The 21400-nt window shown below is 37.7% G+C and overlaps 2 long non-coding RNA genes across 2 annotated transcripts in view; one reads left to right on the top strand and one right to left on the bottom strand.

The window, feature by feature from the left end:
* Positions 1-8758: 8758 nt before the first annotated feature.
* Positions 8759-21400, bottom strand: part of LOC140843391 (uncharacterized) — a 104615-nt gene continuing 91973 nt past the window's right edge. The window contains exon 3 of the long non-coding RNA XR_012121103.1: positions 8759-8885. This is a non-coding gene — a long non-coding RNA (uncharacterized lncRNA). The remainder of the gene's footprint in view (positions 8886-21400) is intronic.
* LOC108397888 (uncharacterized) overlaps positions 20042-21400 on the top strand; it is a 29628-nt gene continuing 28269 nt past the window's right edge. The window contains exon 1 of the long non-coding RNA XR_005055423.2: positions 20042-20178. This is a non-coding gene — a long non-coding RNA (uncharacterized lncRNA). The remainder of the gene's footprint in view (positions 20179-21400) is intronic.

Here is a 21400-nt window from a genome sequence, read left to right as displayed (position 1 = left end):
CCAAGAATTGGAAGCAACCTAAATGTCCATCGGTAGATGAATGGATAAAGAAAATGTGGTACATATACACAATGGAATACTACTCAGCCATAAGAAGTGGAAAAATCCAACCATTTGCAGCAACATGGATGGAACTGGAGAGTATTATGCTCAGTGAAATAAGCCAAGCAGAGAAAGAGAAATACCAAATGATTTCACTCATCTGAGGAGTATAGGAACAAAGGAAAAACTGAAGGAACAAAACAGCAGCGGAATTACAGAACCCAAAAATGGAGTAACAGGTACCAAAGGGAAAGGAACTGGGGAGGATGGGTGGGCAGGGAGGGATAAGGTGGGGGAAAGAAGAAGGAGGGTATTAAGATTAGCATGCATGGGGGGGAGGGAGAAAGGGGAGGGTGGGCTGCACAACACAGAGAGGACAAGTAGTGACTCTACAACATTTTGCTAAGCTGATGGACAGTAACCATAATGTGGTTGTTAGGGGGGACCTGATATAGGGGAGAGCATAGTAAACATAGTATTCTTCATGTAAGTATAGATTAAAAATTAAAAAAAAAAAAAAGAAAGAAAGAAAGAAAAGGGGGATTACTCTTTGATAGGATAAACTATTGGTAAATCAAAGATCAACGCATGCTTTAAATGTCCTTAATGTTGATCACTTAAAGGGTGTCAGATGATCAGCTATGGAGGTACTCTTTTCTGATAATATTCCTTTCTCTTAATTAAAAAAAAAAAAAGCAGTTACTGTGTGCTGACCTCCAATGAGTTCTGCACAGTGGTATAGAGGGCATGTCAAAGTGTGGGCAAAGGGTCTGTTTGTTTCTATGCAGAAGATCAAGGCCTAGCTTGGATACCCAGAAAATGAACTAAGATACGATATGAGGAGCAGCTTCCGGCATCAGCACTCTCTGGAGGACTTGTGCCGGGGGATGATCATCAAAAAGCCTCCACAGGGATCCGGACGATGCTGCGGTTGTGGCTGCATCCAGCCCACCGTCTCCTGGACTTGCCATAGGAATGAGGAGGGAGATGTCTAGTCTGGCATGTGCATACAGTGAGACAACGAATTTGACTGGATCTGTACTGTTGGAACTCAACTAGGAGTTGGGAGGGGTGCAAGGTGTAGCACTCCAAAATCTTATGACTATAGACTATCTACGGTTAAAAGAACATATGGGATGTGAACAGATCCCAGAAATGGGCTGCTTTAATTTGTCTGATTTCTCTCAGACTGTTCAAGTACAGTTGGACAATATCCATCATATCATAGACAAATTTTCACAAATGCCTAGGGTGCCTAAATGGTTTTCTTGGCTTCACTGGAGATGGATGGTAATTATAGATTTGCTTTGTTTATGTCACCGTATTCCTATTATGTTAATATGTGTGTGTAAATTAGTTAGTAGTTTAAAACCTATACATACTTAAGGTACTCTACAAGAAGATATGTCAAGGAAATAATCAATCCTCCCATGTTTCCTTCCATATGCTACATCTGTAGCTTTTCTTCTTTCTTCCTAATTACAACCCTTAAATAGAATTCATGCCTCATATCGAATTTACCGAGTATCATAATTCCTCCAGGTGGTAAAGATACCTCGAGACAAGTGCTGGGCATAGAAGCCACAGGGCATAAATCTGCAAAGAAGTAAAAAGCTAACCTTTTCAAACAATATGGCTTCTCTCTCACTTACCAACTTTACATTTCCCTGTATGGCCCTGGAAGATGACTGGTTAGCCAGAGACGGGTAAGATTCCTCAAGGGAGGAACAACCTAAGACAGGCACAGTCGCAGGGGGGCCATCAGGTGAGAATTTGGGGATCAACAGAGGTGAGGCTCAGAACCTCACCCCCCCTGCTTTGAGAGAAATCTTCTGCATCCGTGGATGTTTTGCTGCCCTTGTCTAGCCTGGATTAATACTTAGTCCATAGGCACACACCTGATCATCTGATCATCTACATTTGCCCTCTTACAGCACTAAACTATGTTTTCTACCTTTATCTTGCATCTACCTACCACTTCAGCATTTTATTAAAAATAAAAATAATAATAATAATAAAGGGAGAAATGTGGGATCAACATATAAATCAAGTACAAAAATCAAACGAATATTCATATTTTACCTGATTGTTTATAGGTCATAATGCGTGATTAAAACCGAAAGTTTCTGTGATGAATGCCCTTGTACTGTTCACCATTTAAGAATTTATTCACTATGTAAGAATTCGTTCACCATGTAAGAACTTGTTCGTTATGCTTCAGAAGATTGGAGACTGACGAGAATTAGACCTGAGATGGATTAATGATTGTACATTGTGCATTGATCCCCCTATACTGAATTTTATTGTTGTTAACAACCATTTGATCAATAAATATGAGAGATGTCATCTCAAAAAAAAAATTAAGATTTCATAAGAGCAGAGATTTTTACCTGTTTTGTTCAATAAACAATCCGTATCACCTAAAAAAAAAAAAAAAAAAAACCATATGATCATCTCCACAGATGCTGAAAAAACATTCAACAAAATTCAACATCCATTCATGATAAAAACTCTCCACAAAATGGGTATAGAGGGCAAGTATCTAAACATAATAAAGGCCATATATGACAAACCCACAGCCAACATTATACTTAACAGTGAGAAACTGAAAGTTTTTCCTTTAAGATCAGGAACAAGACAAGGATGCCCACTCTCCCCACTTCTATTCAACATAGCATTGGAGGTCCTAGCCATGGCAATCAGACAAAATAAAGAAAGAAAAAGCATCCAAATTGGCAAGGAAGAAGCTAAACTGTCCCTGTTTGCAGATGACATGATATTGTATATAAAAGACCCTAAGGAATCCACTCCAAGACTACTAGATATAATATCTGAATTCAGCAAAGTTGCAGGATACAAAATTAATACACAGAAATATGTGGCATTCCTATATACTAACAATGAACTAGCAGAAAGAGAAATCAGGAAAACAATTTCATTCACAATTGTATCAAAAAGAATAAAATACCTAGGAATAAACCTAACCAAGGAAGTGAAAGACCTATACTCTGAAAACTACAAGAACTCATGAGAGAAATTAAAGAAGATACCAATAAATGGAAACACATCTGTGCTCATGGATAGGAAGAATTAATATTGTCAAAATGGCCATCCTGCCTAAAGCAATCTACAGATTCAATGCAATTCCTATCAACATACCAACAGCATTCTTCAACGAACTAGAGAAAATAGTTCTAAAATTCATATGGAACTGCAAAAGACCCCGAATAGTCAAAGCTATTCTGAGAAGGAAGAATAAAGTTGGGGGATTATGCTCCCCAACTTCAAGCACTACTACAAAGTCACAGTAATCAAGACAATTTGGTACTGGCACAAGAACAGACCCATAGAACAGTGGAATAGACTAGAGAGCCCAGATATAAACCCAAGTATATATGGTCAATTAATATATGATAAAGAAGCCATGGACATACAATGGGGAAATGACAGCCTCTTGATCAGCTGGTGTTGGCAAAACTGAAGAGCTACATACAAGAGAATGAAACTGGATTGTTTAACCCCATACACAAAAGTAAACTTGAAATGATCAAAGACCTGAATGTAAGTCATAAAACCATAAAACTCTTAGAAGAAATCATAGGCAAACATCTCCTGAATATAAGCATTAACAACTTCTTCCTGAATGCATCTCCTCAAGCAAGGGAAACAAAAGCAAAAATAAACTCATGGGACAACATCAAACTAAAAAGTTCCTGTATGGCAATGGACACCATCAACAGAATAAAAAAGGCATTCTACAGTATGGGAAAATATATTTGTAAATGACATATCCAACAAAGGGTTATCATCCAAAATATATAAAGAACTCACATGCTTCATCACCCAAATAGCAAATAACCTGATTAAAAAATGGGCAGAGGATATGAAGAGACAGTTCTCCAAAGAAGAAATTCAGATGGCCAACAGACACATGAAAAGATGCTCCACATCACTAATCATCAGGGAAATGCAAATTAAAACCACAATGAGATATCACCTCACACCAGTTAGGATGGCCAGCATAGAAAAGACTAAGAACAACAAATGCTGGCGAGGATGTGGAGAAAGGGGAACCCTCCTACACTGCTGGTGGGAATGTAAGCTAGTTCAACCATTGTGGAAAGCAGTATGGAGGTTCCTCAAAAAAATAAAAATAGAAATACCATTTGACCCAGGAATCCCACTTTTTGGAATTTACCCAAAGAATACAACTTCTCAGACTCAAAAAGACATATGCACCCCTTTGTTTGTTGCAGCACTATTTACAATAGCCAAGAAATGGAAGCAACCTAAGTGTCCATCAGTAGATGTATGGATAAAGAAGAAGTAGTACATATACACAATGGAATACTATTCAGCTATAAGAAAGAAAGAAATCCCACCATTTGCAACAACATGGATGGAGCTGGAGGATATTATGCTCAGTGAAATAAGCCAGGTGGAGAAAGACAAGTGCCAAATGATTTCCCTCATTTGTGGAGTATAACAATGAAGCAAAACTGAAGGAACAAAATAGCAGCAGACTCAGAGACCCCAAGAAGGGAGTGGTGGTTACCAAAGAGGAGGGGTGTGGTAGGGCAGGTGGGGAGGGACGGAGAAGGGGATTGAGGGGAATTCTGTTTAGTACACATGGTGTGCGGGATCACAGGGAAAACAGTGTAGCACAGGGAAGGTAAATAGTGAATCTGTGGCATCTTGCTGCACTGATGGACAGTGACGGCATTGGGGTATGGGTGGGGACTTGATTGTGTGGGTAAATGTAGTAATCACATTGTTTTTTTATGAGAAACCTTCATAAGAGTGTATATCAATAATATCTTAATTAAAAATTTAAAAATAAATAAATAAAACTATAGGAAACCCCACCAAAAGAACAAACAAATAAATAAATATAAACTATTCATGATATATTGAACATACAAGAATTGCATCTCTATGTTCTATTATAAGAAACATTACAAGTTCTGAGACAGCACAATCATGAGTGACTGGTGTCTTTGCAGAGGCATATGGGATGATATCTAAGCAAACAGATTAGAAAATGGATATTTGTTATATCAGATTGGAGAAAAATTATCAATGACTACTGAGGTCATTTCGAAAGGCCTTCAGAGCCAACTTCAGATGTTCCCAATGGATTTATTTGTTTTAGAAAAATAACTGTAATAGATTGAGACACATCAAGTATGTTTACATCTTATAATGAAACTAAGAAAATAAAAACTCACAATCTTCTGCAGGACGGTAGTAATCAACTCATTCTTTTGAAAAATAGTAATAATGAGAAAAAATTCAATATTATTTTTATTACATTTTTTCTTTCTTTCTTTTATTAACTTTACCTATGGATAACTGAATAGTTGATAAGAGGAAGTGTCTTTTTCCATGGTTGTATTCCAGCCAATAAGTGAAGAAAATTATAGAATTAGAGTATCAACAACTTTGCAGCCTACATTTAATTAATGGACGTAGGCAATGATTAGCAATGACCACATCATAATCTGGTACTTCAACCAAATAGAATGACACACATGATGTACAAAATTGTCTCACAAGGAAAAGAAAAAGTTAAACCGAAATCTGATCAAGACTCTAGGTTCAACTACTCATTTATAGGAAATAAAGGAGACAGGGTAGTATGTTAAATTATACCAAGGATATACAATGAACAAAGTCCAGACTCTGGAAAACTTTACAGGGCAGAAAGCCTGATTTTCCTCCACAAGAAGTTATGAGGGGTATAAAGAGAGATGGAAGAAGCTAAAGATTTAAAGGCTTAAAAGATAAGCCAACCACTGCATTGTATGGAACTAGTTTGAATGGCTGGGTTTTGAATTACGGAATTACTGGGCTCTTTTCAGGCATTCTAAGTGTTATGGCTAATATTATTTTTAAAAGCCTCCCAATCTTCTAAAGACACAGAGGAAAATGTTTGCAGATGAAATGATACAGTGTCTGGAATTTGCTTCAAGTTAACCCTGGGTCAAGAGAGTGGTTGGGAGGTATATAAATGAAATAAAATAGGCTATAAAGTGATAATTATTAAGACTGCTTAATGGGTGCTTGAGAACTCATCATGTGAATCGGCTCCTTTTGTATATATTTAAAATTTTCAATAATACAACAGCTCAAAAAAATTAATAGAGAAGGGACAACATTTCTTCTGGGCTTCAATATATCCAACTTAGAGCTAAAGCCTAGATTCTAGAAGGCATTTTAAAAAGAACACAAATCTGGTTCTGAATGTCTAAATCTTGACAGTTTGAGGCTTGAAGGAACAGTCATGCCTCACTGGCTGTGGGGAACCAGAGCAGAGCACACTTCACATACCCAGGGCCTTTTGTCCTGGTTATATCCAGATGATCCAGATGGCAGGAATAGGATAAAATGACAACAAATGTTAATTTCATTTTAGTATTGTCCTGTCTTACTTGGATTTCCAAGAAGAAACTTGGATGCAGGGCAATCCTTTTTTCCCAAACCTTTAAAATTTTTGGCTCCAATTCCAGGACTCTTAGAATAAAGAGGAGCAGAATTCCTGAGAGTAAATTAGATTTGTATTGAATGGAGGTAGAGAACACAATATTCAGTGTTGACCCGTGCTGTTCAATAGAACTTCCTGTCATGATGGAAAAGTTTTGTATCTCCAGGGTTGAATGTGGTAGCCAGTGGCTTCTGAGCACTTGAAATGTAACTAGTGTGATGGAGGAGATAATTTTAATTTTAATTAACTTTAATTAGTGTAAATTAAATAGCTTTCCTTGGCTAGTGGCTACTTTATTGGGTAGCACAGTTTGACTCTATTAATATCCATAGCAATTTCTTCCTTAATGATTCTACTACTAAATCACAAAGCATGCTTTATTCTTTCTAGCCAAACAAGCAAGCCAGTCAACATTAATTTTAGTAGATATTCTTCTCCTATTCCTATTCTCACTCCTTTTTTTAAAAACAACAATAGCAAAAACTGGAGATTTTGATTCATCACCTTTTCCACATATCCTCTAGGAGACAAACAGATTTATACAGTGTTGTTGAAAGGGTTTATCTAATCCACACCAGATAATAAAGAAATTGGTGCTATGAATATATTGATGGTAGTAGATGCCTAGTGGGCTGCTCAGAGTCCCTCTTCTGGGACCAAGGCCCTCAATCTCCCAGCAGCTGGGTGTATCTGCTGCCATCAGCACTTAGTTGAATCCCTCTCCAGGGGTTGCCTGGGGTTAAGGAAACTGCCTCAGGCACGTTTATAGTCCTTCCTTAGGGACAGCCCAAAACCAGTCTACACAGGAATACAAAGTAGGCCCCCTTGCTGAAATTTGTGACAACTCGGAAAGGCCATCTTAAATCTTGAGTTCCCTGTGGGATCAACTAAGGCCTTTGTTACAACCATATCACAGTTCAACTTCTTCTGTGCAACCAAGCCCCAGTGGCTGTTCCCAGATGCAAATCGACATTTCAGATAGGTTTGGTTCATGCCTTTAAGGGGAGGACACTATTCTGGCAGAGATGAAGAAACTGAAATCAGAGAGGTTTCAGGACTGGCCCAAGGACACACATTTTCCTGGCATTCAGTGTAGTGCTCTTTCCACTGTATGATATGGCCTTATAAAGCATGCTGTACCAGGAAATCATAATCTGCTACTGGGAGCAGTACAAAGATAATAAGGTATCTTTCTAACATGCTAAACTGAATGATAGGCAAATTAATACCCACTGGAAATGCTTCCCTCTTGCTTTAGACACACGATCCTAATGGAAGTTACCATCTTCTTAAATGACCTGGTTTCTTGACCGCAATACAAGGTTGGCTGAGAGGTGGGTACCAATCATGGCAGCCTGACCATTAGTGGACTAGGGATGGGCACACAATTGAAGCCAAGCCAATCAAACCCCTTCCCAGAATTGTTCTTAAACTGGAGCTGAGCAAGTATTTCCATTCTTATTGAAAGATTTAAGAGTGTGATTTTAACGGGATTTAAACTCGTCTTGGGAAGATGAGACTCTCCTCATCTTGGGAAGAAGCTGCAGAAGAAGCAAAGAGAGAGAGGGATACAAGTCCTGATAGCAATTTATGTCCTTCTTTAAAGACATCCCTAAGGCCAGTGCCACCCCTGTTCTAAGGCTTGGTTATTTGAGCCAACGAATTCACTCCTGTTTGTTTCAGCCAGTTCATGATCAGTTTATATCCTGTTGTCCTACCACCCTAGCAAATAGATTCCACTTTTCCATTTGACCATCACCTATGCTTTGCATACCCATTCTTATATAGTTTGCATTTGTTAGCATACAATTTTATATTCTGCCATTTCATTTGCCATTACTTCATATTTTTCTGCAGTTGATACAATGCCCACAAGTTAATAATTCTAGCACATTAATATACCACAATTTAATAGTTCCTCAAGTGTAGAATATTTAGATTGTTTGGGCTTTTTTTCTCCTTGTTATTATACTTAACATTACAATGGCCAACTTGGTGTATGTAGCTTTATTCTTCTGTTGAATTGATCCTTAAGTTAAATTCCCAGGTGTGGGATTGCTTAATCAAAGGATATGAATATTTTCACTGTGACTGACCCCAAAGCAAATCTTTTTTTACATTTCAGAAGAAGTTTGCTTAGATGTCAAGCTTAAAGCAAATCACTCTTTAATGATGAGATCCTTGAGTCACTCCCTCCTGTGTAAATTTTTGTCACTTACCCGAGCTTTCAGGGCCAATTGATGCTTGTTGCTCCTCTAGAAGCCCTGAGAGTAGGAAGGAGAGCCTGAGGCCACAGCAGCTGGCTGTGCTGGGTTTTTGCTCTGCCCAGCAGTGGAGCTCCAGGGTATAGTGTAGGTTTCTAACAAAAGAAAGGAAGGGTGTTGGAAGGGCCTGGGATCATCAGGAGGGGCTTTCAAGGTATCAAATTCTTCTTTCCCAGAGCCAACTTCAGAATCTCATTAAGGTGAGCAACCCTCCACAAGAAATTCTGGTAACAGTCCCTGAAAAATTATTCTATTATATCCTCCCATAGTGCTTTGGGTTTTTCCTTCATAGTTCTTTCCATTATAAATTATTCATTTTGCAATTCACTGTCTCATTTCTGGGAATTTAACTCAACAATTCTTAAGAGGGCATTAACTTACGAATTAATTCAACAGAAGGAAAAAATTACACACAACTCATACTGTCTATAAGTTCCTCAAGACCAGTGATTTGTGTCCTTTTTGTTCACCCCTGGGCCCCAAACACTTATAACAGTGCATGACACATAGTAGGCACTGAACAAATATTTGTTGAGTGAATAGTCAAATTAGCATAATAAAAGAAACTGGGTTAACTATAGTTCTTAAATTTACTTGACCATGGAACCATTTTTCAAATCCAAGTTAACATTCTAAGGGACACACTTGGGAGATACCAAGTCCACATATTAGGGGAAAGTATTAAGAGGAGGTGGGGATAAGTGGTCCTGTGTTTTCCTTGCCTTAACTGCCCCACCCTTCAGTACAAGGAGAAGAACCCCAGTGATTTGACTGACTTGAAGGGAATTTTGATGAAGCAAGTTGATCAATGCAGTATTTTGATAATGAGGTGGAAATTTAATAGTCCTGTTAATGTTGTCTTGAAATTTCATAAGTTAACATTCTCTTGAAAATTCATAATTTTTGGATCATTGAGCACTTTCACAGACCAGTCCTGTCAAACCGTTTTAGAAAAATCTCTAAGGAAGTATATTTGTGAGCATTTTCCCAATGCTGACATATGTTGAAGTTAAATGAGTCTTCTGTATATTTTAAAAGATTAAAGTATCCAAATAAAAAAGATTAATTCAAAGACTTTCTTGATTGTATAAGTGAGAAATTATTCTGGCACTTAGTTTACTGCAAGTGTTTGGCTGGGGGGTGGGTGCGGGTGTTGTGTATTTTCCTTGGTTCTTGTCCCCACCGCAACAAAGAATTGAAGGGCAAAGACACAGTAGTGAAGCAGAGTAAAAGTTTTATTTAAAGTTACTTAGAGAAAAAGTACAGGTGACCTCAGAGAGAGGAGTGCCTTGAAAGGTTGGAGAGAGAAAATCTGTGCACTTGGAAGGGTGGGCAACCTCAGAGAGGAGCATACGGAAAGGTTGGGGGTGCCCCCTTTTAAGGATTTTTCAGGAATGACAAAGGGCTGGAGGTGCAGTCTTGTTAAGTGGTCTCTGAATATTTTAATTAACTTAAAGAAATTTGCTGCTCTGGTTTCCTCCCAGCAGAGCAGCTTCCTGGTTTGGGAGCATATATCAATTAAGACTGCCTGCCCAGCCCCCCATGGGGTTTGCTAAAGAAAGTTAAGAATCTTGCTTCTTAACTTCCTGGGTATTAAAATGCAATCTTATCTTTAAGATGGAATCCTTCCTGCCTTTTACTATGTTGTTTATGGCGGGGCCTGCATGCTAAATTAGTTGCCCAGGTTGCAAATTACTTGATTAGGGCTGAAGGAGAAAAAAATAGCGTATAGGTAAAGTTAAAAAATAAGCTGGGCCTGCATGGTTAACACAATAAACACATGGGTTATGCTGAAGTACCCTCCTTTATTTGGGGAATATTCAAACATTCCAGGCCAAGTTACTCCTGGCTTTTTGAGCTTTAACTGATTAACCCATCAACTCTGGGTCTTTTTTAATGGGCTTTCCTGGCCTTACTCTCTTTCTACTCCACTCATATCTATTTTCCTGCCTAACACAAGTGTAAAGAGGTCTAGATTAGTTGAGACGCTTGGTTCTAATTCCAGCTCTGTTCCCAAGCAACCTGCTTCATCTTTGGGAGCCTTTCTGAGCCTCAGGGACCTTTTCTATTAAGTGAGAGGACTGAATTAAAAAGACAGTAATAGTCCTTCCAGCTCGGATAGCCAATGGTACTTATCTGAAGCACATTTAGTCTCTAGAAATGGCCTAAGTAGCTGTGAACATAAAGAACTGGTTAATACACTCATTGCTATGGCTAGTACAGTCTCTAGGACCATTACAGGGAAGTGGATGTTAAAATACAAAGTTAAAATTTCACAACTTAAATCATGATTGCTCTTTGGCTGAGCTAATTCAAAAGGCTCTCACAGAACAGGTTAGAGTAAGGCCCACTTATATTTAAAGTGGACTGAGAAAAAAAAGTGAAATGTGATAAATTATACACTGAAATTAACCTGAAGCAGACCCTTTGCTATTTGCAGGTCTATATAGGACCTCTTTACTTACCAGATTTGTTCTGTGACCTTATAAGTGTCTCTTGAGCTTCAGCACTTGATTTTCCTCTCAGATACAATTCCCCTGTACTGCTTATCTTGTCAAATTAACTACTGTGTTACAGATGTATGAGCCAAAGTTAATTTTATAAGAAACTGGAGTGAGAGGAAATCAATATTTCAAGGTCCCCAAAGTCCTAAGATCATTAAGAAAGGGCTAAAGAAGTAGTTTTTGGCTTTTTGCTTCTGATTTCCTTTTTAGTTTCAGTCTTTTTCTGACTCTCTCTCCAGAACTTCCATGGCATATATGGATGCTCATAAACAAAACAATGACGAATACAATGCTGTTAGAAAGGACACAGCCAGGGCAGCCAACAGACACTGCCAAGCTGTCTGTTAGTGGAAATTTACAAATGATAATGGGGCTGCCACTTCTGCTTTAAGAGCTACTCCCACTTGGGGACCTGAAACTGTGTAGCCACCAAAACAACAAAAAGTGGTTATTTCTTTAATTTACTGAAAGGAGCCCTATTGATGAAGTTCATGTAAGGTTATTAGTTTATTCTACACAGTATCATAGTTTGGCAAACACAGACACTTCAGCCTCAGCACTTACAAGTGATCAGATTTAATTACTGTTGAGTTACAAAATCACAGGCTATGCCCATCAATTTAAGCCCAATCTTAACACATGTACAAGCTTAAAATTCTAAGAATTGTTTTCAGTTTCTCTCCTGGTTATGAATTTGTGTGTGTGTGTGTTTGTTATGTAAAACTGAAGTCTAATGACTGTTTTGAAAAGATCTAGGCAAAGGGTCATGACAACAATTCAGCTATTTAGCACAACTCTCTGTAAACAAATCACCAGAGAAAGGCTTAAAGTGAGGTAATAATTCCGGCTCATTGTCAGTGAATAAACACCAGGCATCTATAGACATGTTTAATTAATTCCTGTACTCTCTTCAAATACAAATTAATGCAAAATAGCATTTTGTGACTTGAAGGAAATTGCCCACATGGCTGAGCTATGTATCTCTGAAAGCTGTATAATCTAAGTGTGCATTTGTGTATGGAACATATCAGACTGAATTAATACTTTGAAATGAACATTTATTTCACAGAAAAGGCAAATAAAGTGGTGGATAAATGATGGCAAGGGAGACACTGGATACAAGTAGCAGCAAGGCAAACCAAATGGTGCTCTGTTAGAGGTGTAAACAAACTCCTCCCTCAGCCCAGGGAGGGGCAATTTAAACCAGATGGGAGGACAGGCTTCACAGAGGAAGGGAAGTGACTCCTGAGTTCTGGGAAGATGAGAACTGTTTTGATTAAAAGATGAGGAGGAAGGCATTCCAATTAGAGGGACAGCAAAGGCAGATAGAAGTGAAAAGCACTACCTGAGATAGTCCTGGGTGAGGAAATGTGACCGGGTTGGTGGAAGGTGGGGCTGGAATTGGGCTAGGGACTCATTTTAATATGCCTTGAATATTAAACCAAAAAGGATGACTCAATCAAAGAAAAAAATTTGTGTCATTTTTGTGTCTTTATTTTTTCAGATTGAAAAAAAATTTTTACATACAGACACATTATGTATACATACATACATACACATTGTAAACATTTAAATACTACGAAAAGTAGTGAAAAATGCTGTGAGAAGTAGAGAGGTAGTCTTCCATAGTTCTACAACCCTGGAGATACCCATTGTTAAAGCAAATAGATATTATTAGAATTTTAGCAAATGTTGCTTAATTGCTCTCTAAAACGTTTGTTACAACTTCCACCAATAGTGGATAAAGTTGCTTATTTTCTCACATATTTTCCACCATTGAATATTTTCATTCTAACTAATCTTTGCCAATCTCATAGGAGAAAAATAATATTTCATTCTTGTGTATCTTTTCATTTTGGTGTGGCTATTTGCTTTCTTTGCCTCTAATTTAAAATGCTCCCTTTATTATAATTTACCAGTGCCTATCCAGCACCTAGCATATACAAGGCTCTCAGCAAGTAAAGTTAACAGGTTAAGAATGGTCTATCATGGCTCTTTTGAAGAGGAAAATAGTATGATCATATCTATGTTTTAAGACCATAGTTCTCATGGTAGTATGAAGAAAGGACTGAGAGCATAAAGTTTCTGTATTTATTGTGTAGTCAGAGAATCATTAAAATGCTCCAGGCAAGAAAACGATGAATGGTTTACCTAAGGTAGTGCCAGTGGGGATGAAAAATGAGAATGGATATGGAGCATTACAGGGGTGGAATTGAGATACGTTGGTATCCACTTAAGCAGGCAAGAAAATAAGGACAAGTTGTTGTTAAAGAAGAATGGAGTTGTTTGCTTGAGTGGAGCAGTTATGGGAATATAGAACCCACACTGGGGAAAAATTTTTTTGCAGTTATGAATGAGCCCATTTTATGTTAAGCAAGACCTACCTCCTCCTGTTCTACTATTCATGATCTTGCTCTCCATTTCCTCTTGCTTCCATATGATAGTGTTCTATCAGTTTTCCCTGTTTTGCATCCCTTTTCTACTTTACCAGTGGAGTCCTCCACCCAGCAGCATGTTTAACTTGCCCCTTTCCTCAACTGTACCATTATTTGAGTCTTTATTACTCACATTGCCTCTACTTTTTTTAGCACTTCTTATTGATGCATTAATTCATTCACTTATTTGACTAATGTTTATGGAGGTTTTTCAATGGTTCTACATAAGGGGGATTATCAGTAAATAAAAGAGACAAAAATCCCTGCTTCTCGGAGCTCCCATACTTTTCTATTTAGTGTTTCCTTGTTATCTGCTTGCATCATTGTCCTGGAATTATTCTTTTGAAAGTTGACACTGACTTCAAGATTGTTAAATCTAAGTGCCATTTCCTGGTCTCTCTGACTTCTCTGCAGCACTTGACATTGTTGGACAGTCCTCTATTCCCTTAGCTTAACTCTTGTTATCTCCACCTCTTCCACTTTTCTATTTCTTGGAATACTTCATTTATGTTTCTTGCTCTGCTTCTCCTTCATTTTTCTCTGGTCCTTCCTACTCATGTTTTAAGGACTCAGTCCCAGTTTTAACATTCTAACTTGTATTCTAATTACTTGGGTGTATACTTTATCTAGACCACTGTTCCCTGAAGTGTGTTCTGTGGAACAGAAGTTCTCTGGGTTGTTAATAGATTTTATATAAAGAAAAAGTTCTGTTACAATAGCCAAGAATTGGAAGCAACCTAAGTGTCCATCAGTAGATGAATGGATAAAGAAGATGTGGTACACATACACAATGGAATATTACTCAGCCATAAGAAGAAAACAAATCCTACCATTTGCAACAACATGGATGCAGCTAGAGGGTATTATGCTCAGTGAAAAGCCAGGCGGAGAAAGACAAATACCAAATGATTTCACTCATCTGTGGAGTATAAGAACAAAGGAAAAACTGAAGGAACAAAACAGCAGCAGACTCACAAAACCCAAGAAGGGACTAACAGGTACCAAAGGGAAAGGGACTGGGGAGGATGGGTGGGTAGGGAGGGGTAAGGGGAGGAAGAAGAAAGGGGGTATTATGATTAGCATGCATAATGGGGGGGTGGGAGAAAGGGGAGGGCTGTACAACACAGAGAAGACAAGTAGTGATTCTACAACATTTTGCTATGCTGATGGACAGTGACTGTAAAGGGGTTTGTGGGGGGGACCTGGTATAGGGGAGAGCCTAGTAAACATAATATTCTTCATATAATTCTAGATTAATAATAACAAAAAAAGAAAGAAAGAAAAGGGGGATTACTCCCTGTAGGATAAAACTAACTGTAATTCAATGATTAAAGCATGCTTTAAATATCCTTAATTTTGATCATTTAAAGGGTGTCAGATGATCAGCTATGGAAGTACATTTTTCTGATAATATTCCTTTCTCTTAAAAAAAAAAAGCAGTTCCTGTGTGGTGATCTCCAATAAGTTCTTCAAAATGATATAAAGGGAATATCAAAGTGTGGGCAAAGAGGTTTGTTTGTGTTTATACAGAGGCTCAAAGCCTAATTTGGCTACCCAGAAAACGAAATAAGATACGATATGAAGAAGAACTTCCAACATCAACATTCTCTGGAAGAGTCATTCCAGAAGATGATCATCAAAAAACTTCAACAAAGATCCTGGCGCTGTTGCAGTTGTAGCTGCATTCATCCCACCAGTTCCTGGACTTGCCATTGGAATGAAAAAGGAGATATCTAAGCTGGCCTGTGCATACAGTAAAACAACAAATTTGACTGGACCTATACTGTCAGAACTCAACCAAGAAGTAGGAGAAGTGCAAGTTGCAGCACTCCAAAATCTCGTGACTATAGACTATCTACTGTTAAAAGAACATATGGATGTGAACAGTTCCCAGGAGTGTTGTTTTAATTTGTCTGGTTTTTCTCAAACTATTCAAATTCAGTTAGACAATATCCATCATATCATTGATAAGTTTTTACAAATGCCTAGGGTGCCTAGCTGTTTTTTTTGGTTTCACTAGAGATGGCTGGTAATTGTAAGTCTGCTTTGGTTATGTAGCTGTATTCCTATTATGTTAATGTGGGCACACAATTTAATTAGTAGTTTAAAACCTATACATGCTTATGTTACTCTACAAGAAGATATGTCAAAGAAAAAATCAATATTCCCATGTTTTCTTCCATCTGCTACTTCTATAGCTTTTCTTCTTCCTTCCTAATTACAACCCTTAAATAGAATTCGTGCCTCATAATGAAATTACCGAGTATCATAATTCTTCCAAGTGGTAAAGATACCTCAAGACAAATGCTGGGCATAAAAGTCACAGGGCATAAATCTGTAAAGAAGTAAAAAGCTAACCTTTTCAAACAATATTGCTTCTCTCTCACTTACCAACTTTACATTTCCCTGTATGGCCCTGGAAGATGACTGGTTAGCCAGAGATGGGTAAGATTCCTCAAGGGAGGAACAACCTAAGACAGGCACAGTCGCAGGGGGGCCATAAGGTGAGAAATTGGGGATCAACTGAGGTGAGGCTTAGATCCTCACCCCCCCCCCTGTTTTGAGAGAAATCTTCTGCATCCGTGGATGTTTTGTTGCCCTTGTCTAGCTTGGATTAATACTTAGTCTATAGGCACACACCTGATCATCTACATTTGCCCTCTTACAGCATTAAACTGTGTTTTCTACCTTTATCTTGCATCTACCTACCACTTCAGCATTTTATTTTAAAAAAATAACAATAATAATAAGGGAGAAATGTGGGATTCACATATAAATCAAGTATAAAAATCAAACGAATATTCATATTTGACCCGATTGTTTATAGTTCATAATGTGTGATCAAAACCGAAAGTTTCTGTGATGACTGCCCTTGCACTGTTCACCAGGTAAGAACTTATTCACTATGTAAGAACTTGTTCACCATGTAAAAACTTGTTCGTTATGCTTCAGAAGATTGGAGACTGTTGAGAATTAGGCTTGGGGTTGATTAATGATTGTGCACTGAGTCCCCTATACAGAATTTTATTGTTGTTAACAACCATTTGATCAATAAATATGAGAGATGCCCTCTCAAAAAAAAAAAAAGTTCTGTGATCAAACAAACTTTTGGGCAAACACTGGTCTTCTCTATGGAAGAACTGCTTAGAGCAATTACCATGCCAATGAGAATTATTAATCACTTACAGAGGAAATGATATACAGTGTTTCCCTCATGTCTTTGATCACAGAAGCTTATTTTGAGTTGAATTTTGTAGGACTTCTGAAAAACACAATTTAGGAAATATTATACTAGACAGCTCTTTGAAAGCCAAGACTTTATCAGACCTGTTTGTTCATGTATTCCCTAGAGAACTAAGAAGAATATTTTGGTCCCAGTAGGTATTCAATATATTTCCATAGGTAGAGATTAAACTGAGGGTATTCCAAGTGCAAAAGTGAAAAATAGATAAGTGTGAGACATGTTTAAGAATATTTAGTTCAGTTTAGCCATACATGATGAGGAAGAATACCATGAGCAATTACATGCCCACAAATAAGATAACAGAAGAAAAAGACAAATTCCTAGATACAAACTACCAAAACTAAAACAAAAAACAAAAACAGACAATTTCAATATATCTATAAAAAGTGAATAGATTGATGGGGGGAGTCTAGTAACCATAATGTTGCTTATGTAAATGTAGATTAATGATACCAAAAAAATAGTGAATAGATTGAATTGATAATCAAAAAAACTACCCACAGAAAAAATCCCAAGCCCATGGCTCCACTACTGAATTTGACCAAACACAGGTACAATAGGTGCAACCAAGCCTGATGTTGGAGAAATTCATACTTTGTCCTATCAGGAATCTTCTGCTGAAGGTTGGGAGAATTGAATAACATAATAAGGGCAGGGCCAAATCCCTCTCTCCAAATAGAGATGCTGCTGAACCGCCTGGGTCACCTACACTCCTGAGCTGGGCCAGAGCCGGGTTAGGTCTGGATCTTCCAGATATAGGTTCTATGACATTTACAGCTTGACTGGACATTGAATATTAAGGCTGTGAGGTGTTCCAATAGTTCTGAGCTGGAATATGGTATCAGAAGTAGTTATAAATATCCTAAATCCAAGAATCACCAGCAACAGGGCCTTAACACCATCTACAAGTCTAGAAATTAGCCTGAAAGTAGGTTATGCTGGTATGAAGTGGGTGGCTTACTGCAGCCTCAGGAAACTGGTGTCACTTTGGCTATATCAGGCCAAACTTACTTTTACAATCTTTTAGTAAGGAATCAAAGCTATGCAGAAAAATGTGAGCAAAGGTCATGTCAAATCATGGCCATAAACACCACCCAATATTGTCCCCTACAGATTATAAAGCCCTAAAATTAGCTTTCTTCCCATAACTTTCCATTTTTAATTCCATAGAAAAATTTACTGAAAACATGCACACAGATACTTTTATTGTCTCACTAAATCTTATTTCTTACCCTCCTTCTGTACATTTTCTTCCTTCTATTAAAGATATTATCAGGTTGCTATCTTGTCAACTCCTTACCTTCACAGGGCAGGAACAAGACCTCTGATACTCAGACAGAAATATGCTGTCTTTGAGTGTATTCAGTGAGCATTGGTACAATTTTTCCTTTATGTTCTTTTCACTTCTATCTTTCTGCTTAGCAATCTCTACAGAAAATCTAGTGTTCCACTTCCCCTAAAATATTAATTCATTCATTTGCCAAATATTTATTGAGCATCTTCTATGTTCCAAATGCTGACCCAGGCTCTGGGATTTAGCAGTGAACAAAATCCCTGCCCTCTAGAGAAAGAGGCAGATGATAAGCAAACAGATATGTAATGGTGGTGGTCAGTGCTATGTAGGAAGAGTCAGGGGCTATAGAGTGCTTCAGCTGATATGGCAGTAACCAGGGCCCCCATAAGTCATTTGCTAAAGACCTGAATGCAATAAGAAACTGCAGATATCTGAGGGTAGGGTGTTCTGGACAGCAAGTAGAAAGGCTCTGACATATGAATGTACTTGGTGTGTAAAGAATAGCAAGGAAGCCAGTATGCAGCAGAGTAAAGGGGAGCATGGTAGAAGATGACATTAGGAAAAAAGTGGGCAGAAACAGGAGAGTAGGTCATAAGTACCTCATAGGCCACAATAATGGTACTAGGAGCCCACTGCAAGCATGGGAGTAGGGGTGCTACACAGCTGATTTAAATTTTAAAAGGACCATTCAGTCTGCTGTTTAGAGAACAGTCTGTAGGGAACAAAACCAAAGTGGAAGCAAGGAGCCTACTGGACATTGTGGTAATCAGAAAGCAATGGTGGTAGCTCACATGAGGAGGAGGAGATGAGGAAGGGAAGTCAGATTCATGATAGACTTTGAACATACTAAAAATAGGATCTGCTGATTAACTGGATGTGGGTTGTGATTAAAAGCCAGGAAATGTGGATGATTTTAAGTTTTTGGCTAAATAACTGTGATGAGTGGTGGTGCCACTTACTGAGATGGAGACTACCAATGATGGAACAGGTTTTGTTAGGGGGTATAAGAATATCTCACCACGGAGTAGATAACCCTTGGAGGTGTTGTGCAGGAAGCTGGTTTTAAGAGCCTATAGATGAGGGTAATGATCAGGGTTGAAGATACAGTTTGGAATTCATCAGCATTTCAAAGGTACAGAAAGCCATGAGATAGATGAGGTTACCTAGAGAAGGACTGTGGCTACAGAAGAGGAAAGAACAGTGCCAAGGACTGAACTGTGGGACATTCCAACAATCAGAGTCTAGAACTGGTGGAGAATTCAGACAAAGGAACTGAGGAGAATCCAAAAAGGGTGGTCTTAGAAGCCAACTGAAGAAAGAAGCAATTCGAGCAGGGAATGATCAATTGTGCATTTAACATTGTTGCTATATACATTAATTTTATATGATGACATATATTAAAGTTGCTGAATTTTAATATAAAAATTCTGAATTTATGAGAGTTGAGCATGACTTAAAGTAGAATAAGCATATGTCCCAGCTATTTTGGGGCAGTACTAGTTTCCACCCATTTTTCAAGAGTAATTAATAATGTTCCCCTTTACTCTTAAAAGTATTCTGCTTTAAACAATAAATTATATGATCATCCTAGCTATAGTCAAAACAAATTTTGTGGCAAATAGTGTCTTTAGGAATCTGTGCTTCAGAACTCTCACAGGTAATGGCTCAATAGAATTTTATTAACACAGAAAGGCTTCTCTTTATTCTAAGAATCCTTGCACAGGACAGTTCTAACCCATACTCTACCTTCTTTTACAGGTTCTCCAGGTAAGACTGTGTTCCATAGAATATAGATTTTTAAAATTCTTCCTTCATTTTTCCTAATTTCAAACATAAAGCATGCTCAATGAAGAAAACATAAACACAGAAGAGTACAAAGGAAAAAACCTCAACCATAATTTTACCGACCAGGTAAGTATAGTTATTATATTTTTAAAACAACAGCAATATTATACTCAGCTTTTCTCACTTACTAGCATAGAGGATCATAGATTTTTTAAAAATAAGACTTTCAGTTTTGAGATCATTGTAGAATCATATGAAGCTGCAATAAATAATACAGAGATCCCATGTACCCATTGCCCAGTTTCCTCCAGTGTTAGCATCTTGAAAAATTATAGTACATCACAACTAGGATATTGATATTGATAGTCAAGATACAGAACATTTCCATCACCACCTCATGGTGCCACACATGCTTCTCTCCTGCCTTTACCCCCTCCATAGCCCCCACAACCACTAGTATGCTCTCCATTTCCATAATTTTGTCATTTCAAGAATATTACACAAATAGAAACATACAGTATATGACCTTTGGGGATTAGCTTTTTCCACTCAGCATTATTCTCTGGAGAGTCACCAGATTGTTGTATGTATTAATAGTCTGCTCCTTTTTATTACTGAGTAGTATTCCATGGTAGAGATATACCACAATTTAACTATTCAACCACTGATGGATATCCGGGTTGTTTCCAGTTTGGGGCTGTTATGAATAAGGAAGATTTTTCATTTTTTTAATATAAATGCCCAGGAGTGCTATTGTTGTGCTCAATGGTGGTTACATGTTTAGCTTTCTGAGAAACTGCCAAACTATTTTCCAAAGTGGGTATACCATTTTATACTTGTGCTACCACATATAAGTGATCCAGTTTCTTTGCATCCTTGCCAGCATTGGTGTTGCCACTATTTTTTTTAACCATTCTGATAGGTGTCTATTAATATTGCATTGTAGTTTTAATTTATATTTCACTAATGGCTAATGAGGTTGCACATCTTTACATGTGTTTATTTGCCATCTGTATATCCTCTTTGGTGGAATGTCTTTTAATATCTTTAACCCATATTCTAATTGGAGCATTTGTTTTTTAATTGTTGAGTTTTTGGAGTTCTTCAAATATTCTAGATTTCAGTCCTTTGTTGAACATGCGGTTTGCAAATATTTTTTCCTAGTACATAACTTGTCTTTCCATCTCTTCATCACAGGAATTTTTTGCAGAGAAAAAGTTTTAAAGTTTGATGAATCCAATTTATCTATTTTTTTCTTTTATGGAATGGCTTTAGAACTCTTTCCCATACCTTAGATGCCAAACATTTTCTCCTTTTTTCTAAGTTTCATTGTTTTATGTGTTACATT

This window comes from Manis javanica, chromosome 1, assembly GCF_040802235.1.
Source record: "Manis javanica isolate MJ-LG chromosome 1, MJ_LKY, whole genome shotgun sequence".
Taxonomy (NCBI): Eukaryota; Metazoa; Chordata; class Mammalia; order Pholidota; family Manidae; genus Manis; species Manis javanica.
Note: the sequence above shows the minus strand (reverse complement) of the source record. Positions and strands in the feature narration are given on the sequence as shown.